The sequence below is a fragment of the Carettochelys insculpta genome, chromosome 2 (genome assembly GCF_033958435.1).
Source record: "Carettochelys insculpta isolate YL-2023 chromosome 2, ASM3395843v1, whole genome shotgun sequence".
NCBI classification, from domain to species: Eukaryota; Metazoa; Chordata; order Testudines; family Carettochelyidae; genus Carettochelys; species Carettochelys insculpta.
The window spans coordinates 105833278-105848090 of NC_134138.1; positions in this window are offsets into that span (position 1 = coordinate 105833278).

Sequence of the window (14813 nt, forward strand, 5' to 3'; positions counted from 1 at the left end):
CATCCAGTAGGGGCCCCACACCCTCTCTGATCACCTTTTTCTTGGTAACATGCCTGTAGAAACTTTTCTTGTTATCCTTCACATTCCTCGTGAGTTGCAATTCCAGTTGCGCTTTTGCCTTCCTGATAACTGCCCTACATTGTCAAGCTATACATTTATACCCCTCCCTAGACATCTGTCCCAGTTTCCACTTTTTGTAAGCTCTCTTTTTGTGCCTAAGTTTTCCAAGGATTTCCACATTAAGCCAGTCTGGTCTCCTACCATATTTACTTCTCTTGCTGCACATCAGGACAATTTCCTTCTGTGCCTTCACTAGGGCTTCATTAAAATACTGCCAGTTTTCCTGCACTACTTTTCCCTTCATGGTAGCATCCCAGGGGATTCTGCCCATCAGGTTCCTGAAGGAGTCAAAGTCTGCTTTTCTGAAGTCCAAGGTGTGTAATTTGCTGCTCTCTTTCCTTCCTTTGGTCAGGATCCTGAAGTCTACCATCTCATGATCACTGCTTCCCAGGTTGTCCCCCACCTCTACCTTCCCTATTAGTTCCTCCCTGTTTCTAAGCAGCAGGTCGAGCTGCACATGACCTCTGGTTGGGTCCTTCAGAACTTGTACCAAGAAGTGATCCCCAATATTCTCCAGAAATTTCCTGGACTGCTTGTGTACCGCCGTATTAGCCTCCCAACAGATGTCAGGGTAATTGACGTTCCCCACGATAATGAGAGCTTGCAGTCCAGAAACTTCTCTGAGTTGTCCAAAAAAAGCCTCATCTACCTCATCATCCCGATTTGGCTGCCTGTAGCAGACACCAACCACCACATCTCCCGTGCTGCCTACACCACTAAGCTTGACCAATAGATTCTCAACAGGCTTTTCTCCCTCTATGTACTGGAGTTCCAAGCAATCATAGTGCTCTCTTACATACAGTGCAACTCCTCCTCCTTTTCTCCCTTGCCTGTTCTTCCTGAACAGTTTATACCCTTTCATGGCAGCACTCCAGTCATGCGAGTCATCCCACCGAGTCTGTTATTCCAATCAAGTCATAGTTCTTGGACTGAGCCAGGGCTTCTAGTGCCTCCTGCTTGTTACCCAGGCTTCTGGCATTGGTGTACAAACACCTTAGATAACCAGTCGATCTCCCCACCATCACTACTCGAACCAAGGGTCCACTTTTACTATACATTCCTCTTTGCATTTCTTCCCGGCCTCCAAGTTCCTTTCTACCCACACGGTTTCAGTCACCTTCCCCCAGCAAACCTAGTTTAAAGCTCTCCCCACTAAGTTTACAAGCCTCCTTGCGAAAATGCTCCTTCCTCTCTTGGCTAGGTGGACCCCATCTCTTCCCAATAATCCTTGTGCCCAGAACAGCATCCCATGATCGAGGAATCCAAAGCTCTCTCTCTGACACCACCTGCATAACCATGCATTTACTTCCTCAATTCGACGGTCCCTACCTAGCCCTTTCCCTTCGACAGGAAGGATGGACAAGAACACCACTTGTGCTCCAAATTCTTTGACCATTCTTCCCAGCACCACATAATCTGCAGTAACCCAGTCAAGGTCATTCTTGGCCATATCGTTAATGCCCACATGCGGAAGTAGGAAGGGGTAGTATTCCGAAGGCGTGAGCAGTTTTGTAAGGCTCTCAGTGACATCCTGAATTCGAGCTCCTGGTAAACAGCAAACCTCACAAGATTGCAGGTCTGGTTAGCAGATGGATGGTTCAGTCCCTCTGAGGAGGGAGTCCCCTACCACCAGCCCCCGTCTTTTTCTTCTGGGGGTGGTGGTCATTGAATCCCCAACCCTAGGACTACATATCCTCTGTCCTGCAGTAGAAGACATTCCCTTGTGATTTTTTTCCCCTGTGAGGCTCCTTCCAAATCATTCACTACCACAGAATGAGTGCAGAGTGCCTGAAAGTGATTACTTATCTCTATATCAATGGGGGACTTGTGTACCAGCCTTCTTTTTCTTCTAGAAGTTACATGCTGCCAGTTCTCCCCTTCATCCCTTACTGCCCTCCCCAGTTCTTCTGCCTGATGTGCTTGCAAGATTAAACGCTCCCTTCTGTCAAGGAAATCTTCATCCTCCCTGGTTGAGAGTAGGGTCAACACTTGAGCCTCCAGTCCTGTAATTTTTTCTTCTAAAATGGAGACCAGCTTGCACTTAGTGCAGACAAAAATCCCTTCTTTCCCCAGGGAGGAAGACAAACATGGCACATCCCGAGCAGGTAACAGAAGCAGACCTGTCACTATCCATGCCTGCCATCGTAGAACAGTGATTTAAAAGAAAGGTCCCTGGCCTCTTCCACTCCTTTTCAAACTCCCTCTCTAAACTCCCTGTTTACAGTCCCTTGTTAACTCCCGCTCTAAACTCCCTGTTTGCAGTCCCCTGTTCGCTTGGACACTGCTTTATAAAGCTCTGAACTGCCTCAAAGTCCTTCCTCTTACTCAGGCTCAGCCAATCAGCAGAGGCTTTTAGATAACAAGCTTATTTAGAAGCCAACAGATTCCAACTGCCAGTCCCAGTCCACCCTCCATGTGGGGTGGGGGAGGGAAGTAGGAGAAAAAAAAACAACAACCACAGAGCAGAAAAACACTACAGCCACAGCCAGAAAGCCTCAAACACAACACACACCCAGACAGCCTCTTACTTAAGAATCCTGTATTTGCTTCTCCTTTACCTGCCTGGAGAACTCCCTCTCTAACTCCCTGTTCACAAGCTCACCTTCCTGGACACTGCTTTATAAAGCCCTGAACTGCCTCAAAGTCCCTCCCCTTACTGAGGCTCAGCTGATCAGCAGAGGCTTCTAGATAACAAGCTTATTTAGAAACCAACAGATTCCAACTGCCAGTCCCAGTCCACCCTCCGTGGGGGGTGGAGAGCGGCAGGAGAAAAAAAACCCAACAACCACACACCACAGAGCAGAAAAATTAGGGTTACAAATGTATGTACATACCAAGGAGCCCTACAACTTTAAATTAAAGAGCCAGATTCTTAGTTGTGGTAAAGTGATAGCTCTGTTGAGTCAGTAGAGCCAGAATATTTGTAGATTTAGACTCTAATTCAGCAAAGCATTAAAATATTTGTATGAGTCTAAGAAAATGCTTACATACATCCCCAATGAATCTAGCTAATGTACACCAGTGTCTGGCCCAATAAAAACCTTTGCAAGTAAGTAAATGGGAGATAAGGGCAGGCAAATCTAGAGTTAGATTAGATATACTCAGAATTCATAAAATCTGCCAAATATCTATAGCAACTTTAAGACTAGAACAATCCATAGACATGTTACTTAAAAGTCAAATTCCGAGAGACTTGTAACTCAGGAAGAGTTTGACCTTGATTATTCATATTATATAGCAGAATTCTCTTTTGTATTAAGAATAAATCTGGCTGTTTTCAGTTCACATACATTTTCCAAGCCAGAGCTAAAAGCAGAACTTCTAGGGCTACATCTACACTTACAGAAAACTTCAAAATGGCCATGCTAATGGCCAAATCAAAGAATACTAATGAGGCGTGGAAATGAATATTCAGTGCCTCATTAGCATGCTGCCAGCTGTGGCACTTGGAAAGTAATAAATATCAGCTGGTAGGTATAAGGGGATTTCGATGTTGGCAGGGTCCTTTCGAGAAGAACCCCCCATGTAGACGAGCCACAGGCGAGCAAACTGCAGAACTTTCGAAGTGCTGCGGCCGGCGGCATGCTAATGAAGTGCTGAATATTCATTTCAAAGCCTCATTAGTATTCTTCGATTTGTCCATTAGCATGGCAATTTTGAAGTTTTCTGTAAGTTTAGACATGGCCCTAATATAACAAAATTGCCTCCTTAATGATGGTAAGCCTATTACCTCTGTACATACATACTGACTATAATAATTCCCTTATGCTTTTCTCCAAAAGGAAATAAGGCTGAGAAGCAGAAAATAAGGGAAAAGAGAAATTAATCTTCATTATTTTATAGCTTGAGGACCTCCATGCACTACTTTCTATCTGCCTTTTTTATTATTTATAATTTTGTATTAATTTTCCAGACAAACATACCAAAATACTAGATTTATCACAATACATAAATTCAATAAAGAAGGTTAGAAGAAGGGAGGGAAAACTCTCCAAAAGGTCACCCCAATCCAAAATTGTTTTGAATTTTTGGGCATTCCTATTCTGTGGAATACCACTTCTTTGTTAGCTGTGAAAATCAGTCGTGTCACTGAGCCAAGTGTGGATCAAATTTTCCATTTTTGCAGGTTAGTTTTTTTAGTTACCAAAGCAGGTAAACTCCAGGTATCAGGAATATATCTAATTTAAAAAAAGAAACCTAAAGGGGAAGGACTCGAAAGTAATGTCTAATATCAAATTTGTCTCTTGACCTCCCTCAGATGAGAAATTCTTAATACGGAAATACACCCAAAATGTGTAATTCCATGTAGTGTAACTGCCCTCAGGCAAACTTGAACCTGGGACTTCTAGAGCCTACACAGTTTGCACTAAAGGCCAGCTATCATTCAGCCAAGGTTGTAGAGGAGATTCATGCTTTCTCTGTGTGCATGGTCTAGGTATAGCTATTCAGGACAGTAAACCACACCCCCTAAGTTTGTTAACAAAAGCCAGGGGGTGTCCAGATTCCCAAGGCATTCTGTCGACAGTAAATCAACAGAACATGGCATTTCTGTCAACAGTGTTCTGCTGCTCCCCTATGAGGCAAAAGGCTTCTGTCGACAGATTCTGTCAACAGAAAGCCAGTCTGGACATTCTAGGGCGCTCTCTGTCCACAGACAGCACTTTTGGGACAGTAGGCAGCCCTGTCTGCTGTGCATCTGGTTGGCTGTGCTGTTGAGAGAGCGGCCAGGCAGTCTGGCCACTCTCTGTTGACAGAATGGATTGCTCTTCCAATCGGCTTGGCAGTCTGGCTGCAATTCATCAACAGGAGTTTTGTTGGAAGATATCTTCTGACAAAATCTTCTGTTGACAGATCACTCTAATGTAAACATAGCCTGTAATACCTATTCTATGTACCATATACACTCCCTATTATATTTGTGGTGTGACTTTTTTTCATTCAAAAATAGGAAAGAAAGAAAGAGAATACACAAAAAGAAATGAAACTGGGCTCACAGTGTCCTTGGGCATGGAATTGGAAACATCATACAGTAACTCTTTAATATCCAGCATTCTATTATCCAGGACTCTCAAATAACCAGCCTTTTAACCATGAGTAAATTTTAGTTAGGTACAATATAGTTAAAGTAAATACAAATAAATACAGCACATACAATATAAGTTTACAGTGTACAATACTACTATGGTTGGTAATTAAAGCAGTTTGCATACATTTTCATTTCTTAATATCTAATCTTGTTTTTATGTGCATTGCAAGGTATACCTCTCTGTTATTCAGAATATTTGACTATCCAGCAACCTCCCTGTCCCTGGGCTGCCAGATATGAAATTGCTTACTGTACGTTTTGGTATACTATGTAAAAGTTTTACCCTAACTTCATATATTGTGCTTACCATAACTAAATACAAAATGGAGAAGTTCATAATAAAGTTGTATTATATCTTTTGTTGCTGGTAACTTTATATTTTGTAATTTGGTCTCTCAATATGTTGTCTATTTGCATATATTTGACACAAACTATAGCTTAGGTTAAAATGACTGTACTAAATAGTACCATTCAAAGTCTTGCATGAATAACACTAATAAACAAAGAACGCTAATACATGGCTTTGTTTGCGATTTGTAATGTGGAGGTCAGATATAAAGGAATCTGACCTCTGAGGGTTAAGGGAATTGCCCATATGCTGTTCCCAGATCAAGAAACAAAAGACCCATACATAAAGTGAGACTATTGTTAAACTACCGTTGTAAGGAGAACACTTGATGCTTTATTTCGTTGTTTATTCTAGGACTAATTTTTTCAAAACTTAATTATATTTGTGGAAATTATGAGCAAGATCAGATCTACTTAGTTTGACACTGTCCCGCCCAGTGAAGATGAAAACTAACCAAGTTGTCGTAGGAAATTCCTGTGATTATTTTTTCCAGAAACAAAATTAAGATTGCAATTTCTGCAAGTTATAAAAATCAGGATAAAACTAAAAACAACACACCACAAGAGAATGAGAATCTAGCCCTTTTCAGATGTTTTATGTCATGGGGAAATGTAATTCAGCGTTGGGTCACTGGGGGTGGGGTGTAAAATTTTGGGGGTGAGACCTGGATTGCATACCAGAAAAAACATGAAATCAGATGGGACTAGAGTTATGTGCAACTTGGTTTTTTAATTCCCAGGTTTTACCACAAGATTCTTAATTCATGTGGAGTTTTATACTTTTTAATTTTGCTTTTTAACCCTGACATTCAAAGGAAGCCTTGGGGATGACCAGCTAGTTTATAGATTTTTATATTTGAAGGCTAGAAGGATGACTATTCAAGTGAGCAGAAGGGAACATTGTGATCAGAAAAAGAATGATGATGATCGAAACACATCATCAACTGTGTGTGAGAGTGGGGGGAATCAGTTAATATAATATAATTTTCATACAAACTGTAAATCAGCAAAGATTCTCTCCAAATTTGGCTGAGAGTTTTTTTGAAACGTAGGACAACTTACTTAAAACTTGGGTTTGCAAACTATAGCAAATTGGGCCAGAGTTATAGGTCCTGATTCAAGAGAATGCTTAACTACTTGCTAACTTTAAACACATAGGCAGTCCCACTGACTTAAATGGGATTTGTGTGAGACCCATATTGCCTTTTAAAATATACAGGTCGTTGATTAGCCTTGGGCATTAAACAGATTATTCTTTTTATTAGCAAATAGAGACACCTAAGCTATCAAAATATCAGGTTTAATATCTAGATGCCTGGACCCACAGATTTGAATTTTCATATGAGTGACTCAGATTTTAATCTTGTTCTTTTGAGTTAGATCTATTTAGGTTCATGTTGATTGTCATCTGAGGGATTTTTAGATAAGAACTCTGTTCTGTTTGGGAAGTACAGATGCAGCTCCCAACTTCGTTAATGTAGAGGTTTCTGCAGGATCTTGATAGTGGCTCTCCCATGTCATACACCTTACTGACCTCTGCATGGTTCAGAAGAGGCTTGTGTGTTTCAATAATCCTGAGAGTGATGCCGCCTGAGTCACTTACTCCCTTAGGGTCATCCATGGCAGACAGGTTAAGGGTGAGGTTCCAGACAAAGTGTGACCCAAGAAATCTCCAGTGGCAAAGCAGATGGAGGATAACTGTTTTGTAATGTTATTGTGGCAAGGCCATGGTGGAAGGCCCCCTCAGAGGGAGCCCAAACAAGCAGAAGGGCCTGCAGGACAATCACAGGCAGCTGGGTGGGAGATGGCTTGGCCTAATTGTGGCCAGCTGATTCCATGTCTGGGCTAATAGGGGAGAGTGTGAGAGGTGAGTGGAGAGAGGTGAGGAGACCAGAAGTAGTGAGAGAAAGCAGGTTGGAAAGGAGCAGAAGAAAGGAACAGGAATACCAGGAACTGCAGAGGGAGAGTGAGGAGCTGCAGCAGATTGAGAGAGAGAGACTTGTTGCAGCTGCAGCCTGGAGAAGGTACCAGGGGGAATCATCTGGGGAAGTGGCCCAGGGAGAAAAGCTGCTGCACCAAGGGCTAAGGGAGTCAGCCCTTCCCACTAGCAGCCGCGTAGGGTCCCTGGGCCAGAACCTGGCACAAGTGGGTGGAGGCTGGGTTCCCTCCAGACCACCCCTCACCCCAGTGAGGGCAACTGGGCAGTTAAGTGGGTCCAGTGGACTGAGTAGAGGCCAGAGGTCCAGGAATAAGATGGACTTTGTCCCATTATAATGGCTGGGAAGGCAGATAAAAGCTGCAGTTGATGGAGGATTTGCAATGATCATGGTATCCCTGCTATTGATTTCAAGCCCTCTCTCTGTCAAGGACAGTGTGGGGGCTGTTATACACCAGTCTCCTCACTCTAAAAGAAGTCCTCCAGAGGCAGTTCTCAGGTTTGGGAAAACAACACTTACAGAAGTCAAAAGTCTGGTGGTGATCAGCGAGTGGTGATAGGAACAAGACAGTGAGATCCAGAAGTACCGAGTCACAGACCAGCACACAGGCAGTGGGTGTATGAGTCAGTTGTCTAGATGGAACCCCACTGAAATCTTAAAAGATGGTGGACCAGAGCTACTTTGGCAGCTTTACCTGCTCATCTTTGAAATCTATATGAAGGAGGAGAAGCACAGTGAAATAAGAAATGCCCTGATTATCCCCTTTCTTGAAGACACTGACAAAGCAGACTGTGGAAACTCTCCTTGCTACTGCAGGCGAAGTTGAGATGCTCATCTTCTGCCCTTGTCAGACAAAAATTTACCAGACTCACGGAGTGTTTTCCAGCTAAGTCAGAGAACTGTGGGCATGATATTCACAGAATGACAGCTGCAAGAAAAGTGTTGTGAGGAATAACCGACCAGTGTATATGGCTTTCATTGATCTAACTATAGTCTTTGATTCAGTGAATCACTGTGCCCTCTGGATTGTACGTTCCAGGATTGGATGTCTTGGTAAATAAAGTTCATAACAACATGAAATTGACTGACTGTTCTGAGTAGTACTGGATCCCAGAGTGAATCTTTCAAAACACAAACAGAAATCAAATAGGGCTGCATCATCCCCACAACCATGTTTGTGGTTTTTATTGCCGTCATTCTTTACCTAATTGCTGGGAAGCTCCCAGATGGCATTGAAATCATAGAATGGATGGAAAGCTGTTCAGGCTCAGCAGGCTGAAAGCTCAGAGTAAGATTTCCACCACATCTATTATGAAACTTCAGTATGCTGATGACAATGCAGTTTTTGTCTCTCTGAGAAAGATCTTCAAACTATTCTAAATGGCTGTGGCTACACTAACATCCCCCTCTCAAAAAGGGGGTGCTAATGAGCCACTTCAGCAGATGCTAATGAGGTGCGTCCATGCATATGCAGAACCTCAGTAGCATAATGGCAGCTACATGCATTTCAAAAGTGCCGCTTTTGAAAGGCACGCCGCCGGCATAGACGGTGGGGCTTTCACAAAGACCCCTGGATTTCGAAAGCCCCTTCTTCCACAAACCAAAAGGGAAGAAGGAGCTTTCAAAGTCCCGGGGTCCTTTTGAAAGACCCCTGTCTACGCCGACAGCGTGCGTTTCGAAAGTGGAACTTTTGAAATGCATGCGGCTACCATTATGCTACTGAGGTTCTGCATATGCATGACAGCACCTCATTAGCATCTGCTGAAGTGGCTCATTAGCATTCCCCTTTTGAAAGTGGGGTGCTAGTGTAGCCACGGCCAATGTGTTTACCAATGCTTACATATGTTTTGGTCTCATGCTCAACATCAAGAAGACTAAAGTTCTCCATCAGCCCTCTCCGAATGAGGTATCACACCCTCCATCTAATAAAATCTATGGAGAAGTACTAGAAAATATCAAACATCTCTCCCACATGGGAGGTCATCCCTCATCCAAGGCAGATATTGATGCAGAAATAGAACAACATCTGAGCTGCCAGTGCAGCCTTTGCTTGTTTGTGACACAGGGTTTTTGGAGATCATGACATTTGAACAGACACCAAGCTTCTTGTTTATCAAGCCATTAGTCTCCCAACGTTTTTGTATGGGTCTGAAACCTGGACAACCTACAGGAATCATTTGGAAGTTCTTGCAAAGGCAGCACTGGTGATTCCTCTCAAAATCATGAAGATCAAATGGAAAGACAGATGCACCAGCATTAATGATCTGGAAGAGTCAAAGACCACCAGTGAGGCAATGGTCATCTGTCAGCAACTCCACTGGACTGTGCCAGACCATCACCTCCCTAAACAGGTCCTGTTCTCTCAGCTGAAAGAAAGGTACTGTAACACAGGAGGACAACAGGAGCATTATAAGGACTTGCTGAAGGATAATATTGACTGACACTTGGGAGACACTCACCCCAGATGACTCAAAATGGAGAGAAGTAATACACAATGGTCCCTAGCATCTGGAACTTGGCTGCTGACAAGCTGCAGAGGACAGGAGATGCAGGAGGGAGAGGAGACTGGCTTCCAGTCATGTTCAACAGCCTCCTGCCATTCCTGGAAACATCTGTCTGCTATGTAATAGAATGTGTGGTTCAAGGGTAGGCCTTATCAGCCACCTGAGGAGCTACACCTCTCATGGAAGATGATCATACTTGGCAACAAGTGATTGCCATCATCACTATCATCTTAGTGGGTATATGACTGCCCTTCACCCTCTGTAATTAAGAGACGGTGAATGGGGTATTTTCAATATTATAACTAGATTAGACATAAAAAGAAAATATGGTTTGTAAAATACCTTGGGACCCTTTGCTTTGAAGGATTGTTTATTGCACAGAAATTATTAAATGTGTTCAAAATGATTGGAAGATAAAATACAAAAACTGCACATTGTTTTCATTTGCTTACGTATTACAGCAGTGGGGAGATCAAACAGCATGCTCGGTAGTGATAGCAATCAAAATAATAGATTTTATATAGAACCTTTACAAAAGTTGGGCCACTTTCATCCACGATGTTATTCCATGGAGAACTGCAGTGATGTATTTCTTCCAGTGTCTAAGTTATACAACAGCCTGGTGAGGTAAGTTAGTAGTATAGGGGAAAAAGAGTCAGATCAGTTAAATGCCACACTTTCAAGAGCCCCTTCCAGTGTTAGGGACTTCTGGCCTGGGACTCTCTGGTATAGCAACATCTGTGGTCCAGCAGGACCATTGATGTTGCTGGACCAGAGAGCCTCAGCCACAGAGGTTGCCAGTGGCTGGTAGCACTGCTGGTCTAGCAGCAGGGCAGCCCCACTGGCTGGGAGCCAAGCCGCTCCCAGTCCTGGGCAGAGAGCACCAGTGACTGGGGCTCAGAGAGGCCACCTCTGGGGCAGGTAGCCCTGGCAGCCAATGGCACAAAGCCACTTCCAATCTGGGGTGCAGAGCTGCCACCAATGTGATGAGTGGGAAACCCTAGTGACCTGGGATACGGAGCTGCCGCCAGGTGGGAATGCAGAGTTGCTGCTATTCTGGTGTGGTGATCCACTGCCAGGCACAAATGGGAAGCCCTGGTGGCCTGGAGGTGGAGCCATGGGGGAAAGGAGCCCCACTGCTTGGAGCAGAGTGGCCCAGAGTGGCCTGACCTCCACTGGTGTGGCAAACTCCCTCTTCCCATGTGTGGCTCAGGTCCCCAGTGCCACATGTGGAAAGTTCAACCTGTATCTTACAAGAACTGGTAATGTAACAGCCTAAAGTGGCCTAGGTGCTAGATGTCATCCTGTTGGTGACCACATTAAACAGAATAGAATAAGATTTAAGTGGGAAGAAGAAAGACTTTAAGTGCTCACATAACAGTTCTTTGACTAATGATCTTCTGAAAACATGGACTATATTCTTGCTTCACATTGAAACAAAGAGAATCTTACTGTAAAAATGTTTAAACTTAAAGTACTGTCCAGTTGGCATAACATCAACTATTTTGCCAGCATTTTTTGTTTTAATTATCAAGCCTTTTATAGGAAATCCATGAAGACATCGAATGCTGTCACTGACCTGTGATCTCCTGAAGCTGAACTGTTGAACTGTCTACTTTGGAGATATATGTTATCCATTTCACTTTAATGTAAGATTTTCAGTAGCAACCACTCATATTTTGTTCAGTTGCTGCAGTATTTCTTCAGAACCCCCCTCTCAGCCATGCAAGTCACTTTCTTATGGTGGGTTGTACATAAATAAATAATTACTTCATTGGCTTTTGATGCTAGTTTCCTGCAGCCCAGGGAAGTCTTCATTGACTGAAAGCTGTATGTCTTTAATAGCAAGCATGGTAATGTCAAACTGATGGTGATTAGTCCTTATGAAACTTTCAGACACAAGCTGGCAAACTGATGTTCAGCAAGTCATTTTCTGTACTATTGGTTTTGTCCCAGCTATCACTCCTGTGTTGTCAGTTGTTCTTTCTACACAAAGATCAATTAGGGAAACACATTTCCTAGCTAGAAAATCTCTGTGGTTTACCTATTCCTCCCAAAAATGACTGTATTATTAAACATAGATTTTGTCATTAAAACAAGTGGTTTAAACATATGTTACCTTCATAGAAGCACTTTGGAAAGAAAGAAAAATGATTTAGGAACTTAAAAAAATTAATCATATATACAGAAAGCACTTGAGATATGTGCAATCAAGTTGTGCATGTCTCAGGTTAACACAACTGCTACTGTCACAGTGGGGAATCCGCTCCTGTTGGGGGCAGCAGCTGCAAGTCAGGTTGCGCTCCCCAACCCTGACAGAAGTGGTTTCCCGATCTCTGGAGTGGTGGGGAGCTGGGAACCAGGCAGCAGCCTGGCTCCTGGCTCCCCTCCACTTGCAGAACTGAGAAACTGATTAAAGAAGCAGCCCTGGTTAGTTTCCTGGCTCCAAGGAGCAGAGGGGAGTTCGAAGCCAGACTGTCCTTGGTTCCTGACTCTCCTCCATTGGCTGGATCCAGGAAACAGAACAAGGCTGCTGCCCTGCTCAATTCCCAGCTGGTCAATTTCCCGGGTCCCACAAGCAGCAAGTGGTGGAGAGAAGGGAACCAGGCTGCCCCCTGGTTCCCAGCTCTCTGCCACTCTGGGAACCAGGAAACAGACCAGTCCTGCTGGGCTGCTCAGTATCCTGGCTCTTCCAAGCGCAGGGGAGCCAGGAACCAGACTGCAGCCTGGTTCACCTCTCCCCTTGACTTGCACGAACATTCAGTTTACATGGGGGTTGCAGAAATGCAGCACCTGAGAAACTTGAGGGTTTACTGTATGCCAACGCATTCTGTCTATAACTCTATTCTAGTTGGAAAAGATAAGTGATCTTCTTTATGAGGTTAATCACAGAGACTAAACCCTTTTCGCAGGAAAATTGGAAGCAACAGAGCTTTGACCTGACTTCTCCAACATGCTCATTTATATTTATGGTAATACATTTTGAACTGGATACTATGACAGAAATAAACCTGCCAGGGTTTATTCTGTCCCCAGAGTAGCATGAGACCAAGAGGGAGATTGTGACTCAAAAAATACAAAATCTCCCTTGGCCTGCTCCAGATGCAGTGCACTAATGTGCTACTCTTTATCCTAGACTAGACTGCAAACCGATAATCTAATCCAGAGTTTATATAGCTAGAAAAAATGTCCCGCTGGATTACACAGTAAATGATGGGTACACTTTTAGATTGATGCCATACCATAATATTTCTTGTAAGGGTTTTTTTCTACTTTGTATGATGGCCTAAATTTCCTTTTACAGATATGTTTGTATTCAGTGGTGTGTCTAGGTCCTCATCCATGAGGGATGGTGCACTGGGCTAGGACTCAAGTGATCTGAATTCAATTCCTAAATTTTCCCCTGGCCCACTAGATGATCTTGGGGAAAGTCACTTGCCTTCCTATGCCTCAGTATGCCCACCTTTAAAATAGGGATAACAATAATAACTTCCTTTGTGAAATACTCTGAGGTCTGCAGAGGAAAAAGTGTTACAGAGCTGCTGTTATTATTATTATTTATTATAATAAACACTCCTCTATGCTCATTATTTCATAGACAGCAAACTGAGGCAATAAGATTTGCACCAGATTATGGAGGAAGTTTGTGGTAGAACCAGGAATGGAATCAAAGTCTCTCGAATCTAGACAAGTGCCTTATCTACTAAACTGTGATCAGCAACCTTTCCGAGGCAGAGTGCTGAAATGTGACCTTTTGATCTCTATGTATAGTCTGAGTTCCAGTGACACTTTTTAAAGTCACTAATAGTCATACTTACAAATGCTTCATTAATAAATAAATTAAGATGCAGAGCTTCACCATTTAGGTGGTGGCTGACAACATTAACGGTCTTTGATTAAGCTTCAGGCAACATGGCTTTGAGCAAGCTCCTGGATGCATGGGGGAGAAGGGGTGGGATAAGCTCCTGCCTCACATGCCATTGAAAATTGGTTTGTGTGCCAATTTTGGCACCTGTACAACAGGTTGCTGACCCCAGTTCTTCCTAACTCTCTGAGACAGGGTATATATACCTCACATTGGGCCCAGAGAAGTTAAAAGACAATATTGGATCCATGTAATCCCACCCCTCCATGCCTGCCATGCATGCTTCTTGTGGGGAAGCATGTTAAAAAGACCTAGGAAGCCCAGTGATAGGTTACGGAGTTGATGAGTCCTTCTTCAGGAAGCCATGCAGAAGGTTGAACATTAGAGGGGGATCCTGGTGTGGGTAAGGCCCACAGGCAGTATTTTTTCCAATATCCATCCTGTTTGAGAACCTGCAGGACACTGTTTATTTGAACTCCTCTTCTTGGGCAGTTGGAGCCAGACCTCAAACTGAAGGCATGTATAGACAGGACGTAGTGCAGGGTAATGGGTTTAGACTCCCTTCAGGGAGGATTACGCATGGTGTTTCTTCCATGGGGCCCTTGGCTGGGATGTGATGGAGAAGGAGGGCTGTGTCCTCTTGACAACGCTAAGGATGAAAGCCTTGACATGGGTGGAGGCCATAACTGTCCTGGCTTACAGTCAAGAAAGTTGCACTTTACTCTCTGATGGAAAGAGAAGGGGCTGGTGGTGATGAGCACTACCTGACAGGCTGCTTGGCCCTCTGAACTTGCTATCATACCTTGCATAGACATTTTTTAAATTTAAATGAACAATATTTGTTATTTTAAAAATTCTAACTTTCCAGTTTAAAGAAGGAATGACACTGATTAGTAACAGTTAGAGTAAATATTCTTGCTTCACATTTCTTTGTTGATTGATAGATCTTTTAA